The sequence below is a fragment of the Arachis ipaensis genome, chromosome B07 (genome assembly GCF_000816755.2).
Source record: "Arachis ipaensis cultivar K30076 chromosome B07, Araip1.1, whole genome shotgun sequence".
NCBI lineage: Eukaryota > Viridiplantae > Streptophyta > Magnoliopsida > Fabales > Fabaceae > Arachis > Arachis ipaensis.
In genome coordinates, this window is record NC_029791.2 from 50,254,599 (window position 1) to 50,257,767 (window position 3,169).

Consider the following 3,169-nt stretch of genomic DNA (forward strand, 5'->3'; position numbering starts at 1 on the left):
ATGCAAGGAAGAGGCATGAGAAGCACACACCCTTAGGGACCATAAATGGAAGGCAAGCTAAGAAAATGGGGATGAATGGTTTGTGGAAAGTGGGGATGCACTCAAAAGTGATTGGTGAGAGGCAAGGTAGTCACAATAAGTCCAAAATTCAAGTGTGCCTTTCATCGAACACTTGGCGTGCATCCATGAAGTAGTATTTGATTATGTGAAAGTGGGAGCAATGTAACATTCCACAATCCATTATTAATGATTATAGTGCATATTAATTGCAAGAAAATAAAGCAACACCATTCATCTATGCATGTAAGTGAGTTTGAGACCTAAATGCCCATGAAGAATTGGATTGAAAGAGAGGAGAGAGCAAAGACATTCCAAGGAAGTAACTAGAGAAAGAAGGAAGAGAGAAGAAAAGAAAAGAAGAAGGAAGCTACCTAAAAGATGGTGCAACTAGATGAATAAGAACTACAAGAGATTAATGGACTAAGAGGGAGCCTAGTATAATACCTTGTGAGATGGAGAAGGATGTGGAAGAAGAAGAGAAGTGGAATGAGAATGAAGGGGTAAGTGTGCCCTTCTTAAAGGTGGCGTCGATCACCGGCGCGTGCGCGCGCGGTGCGCGCTCGCGCAGGGAGTAAGGTGACTAGGGGCGCGCGCGCGCGCATGGCGCGTGCGCGTCCATGCGCTTGGGCTGGGGGCACAGGAGAGGCACAGGGGTGGCATAACTCTCTGGACGAAGTACCAGAGATTGCTTTAGCGTGTGTTGGCGCGCGCGCGCATTGCGCGTACGCGTCCACGTGGTTGTGCCCCAGGCATGAGAGGGGCCTGGAGGGGGCTCAACTCTCTGTGAAATGGCCCAGAGAGGAGTGCAGAAGGAAAGGGCGCGTGCGCGGCTGTGGCGCGCGCGCATTCCGTGCTCGCTTTGTATGGACGCGTGCGCGCCAGGTGCGCGCACGCGGCAAAGGTGCTAGGCTGGTGGCTTAGTGTAGGCTTGAGAATGGCTTAACTCTCTGTAAAATGTACTAGGGGGAAACAAGGCAATCGGGGCGGACGCGCACCATGCGCTTGCGCGTCGATTGGCGGATTTCGCTCATGTGCGCGGACGCGCCATGTGCGCGCACGCGCAGAGGGGTGGGTTTTTCTAAATTTGCAAGTGGTTACACCATTTTCAGTGGTTCCGTCTCACCTTGCACAATGCAAGACATTTCTTTCCTTAGCCTATCCATCTTTTCCGGGGGCAAGAATTTATCCAAGAACCCCCTTCTAAGTAGGTCCCAATCGGAGGTAACTTCACTAGAGAGAGTGTAGAACCATTCTTTGGCCTTGTCCTCAAGAAAGAAAGGGAAAGCAAACAACCATATAGCAACTTCATCGGACCCTTCCCGTCTAGTAGTTGAGCATATGCGATGGAAGTCCTTGAGATGTCGAATAGGGTCTTGTGCGGGAAGCTCGTGAAACTTGGGTAGGAGATTGATCAAAGCGGTCTTCAATTCAAAATTTGCATTCAAATTGGGGTGAGTTACATGAAGGGGTTGAAGGACATAATCCGGTGCACCCGCTTCCTTGATGGTAACTCTCCTTGGAGCGTCCATGGTATTAGTACCTAAAACAAAAGAATGGGAGTATGATTAATGCCTTCTTTGAGTGACGGTTCAATGTTCGCTTGTAGTAAGGTGGTTGAGGTGGTGAAAACCTCTTCACCTTTTCCAAATCTTAGCCGCCTCCGAGCTTGTCTAATATGAAACAAAGTTCGTTCTATTTCCGGATCAAAAGGGGCTAAGCTCGGATTCGGTTGTGAACGCGTCATGCAATGAAGGAGAAATGGAATTCATTGTAACGATGAGGAGTTAGTCAATTGAGCAATTTACAATGAAGTGCAACTATGTACATATATACATGCTTAATCCAAAACAATAACATGGCACACTAAGCAAATTCCCCGGCAACGGCGCCATTTTGACGAAATTCTATTTCCGGATCAAAAGGGGCTAAGCTCGGATTCGGTTGTGAACGCGTCATGCAATGAAGGGGAAATGGAATTCATTGTAACGATGAGGAGTTAGTCAATTGAGCAATTTACAATGAAGTGCAACTATGTACATATATACATGCTTAATCCAAAACAATAACATGGCACACTAAGCAAAACTCCCGAGCAACGGCGCCATTTTAACAAATGAATTTTTTGCCGGTATAGAAATTATCAAATGATCAATCGTAGTATAGTCTAAACCGACGCAAAATCCTTCATCAAACAAATCTACAATCTATATCCGAGAGTACTAGTCTCCCGAGTCGTTCTCCCTTGGAATTGCCAAAGTGTGCATCTTATTGATTTAGTAAGCCTTGTTGGTATAAGTTCACCACTTTCGTTTTTGATTGTTGTCACTCCGGACTTCTTTGGCACTACTTGGACCGGGCTTACCCATTCACTATCCGAGATAGGATAGATGATGTCCGCCTCAAGTAGCTTAGTGACTTCTTTCTTTACCACCTCAAGAATAGTTGGGTTGAGTCTCCTTTGAGGTTGTCGGACCGGTCTTGCTCCTTCTTCAAGAAATATGCGGTGCTCGCATACTTGGGGGCTTATTCCCACTAGATCCGCCAAACTCCACCCGATTGCCCTTTTATTTTTCCTCAATACATTCAGCAATTTTTCTTCTTGTTGAGGAGTTAACTCTTGTGCTATTATCACGGGTAGATTTTGGGCTTCATCAAGGTATGAATACCTTAAGTGAGGTGGTAGTGGCTTCAATTCCATCTTCTTGTCATTCCTTGAAGTTTGAGTCTCCGGATGGCTTGTATGATGTGTGGTATGTAGTTCGCTTGACTCTTCATTTGCCTCTTTGACCATGTACTTCTCATCTAATCTTGCAAGATGCACTTCGGCTACTATGTTATCGATTGGGTCACACCGAAATAGAGAATGGTTCTCCGGTGGATGCTTCATTGCTTCCTCTAGGCTAAAGCTTACAATTCTTCCATCAATTTCAAATGAGTAGTTCCCCGAGTAAGCATCAAGCTTAAATCTAGAAGTTCTCAAGAAGGGCCTTCCGAGTAGGATAGATGATGCTCTCTCGGTTTCGCTTGACGGCATTTCAAGGACATAGAAGTCAATCGGAAACACCAACCCCTTTATATTCACCAATACATCTTCCGCAACACCCGCTAC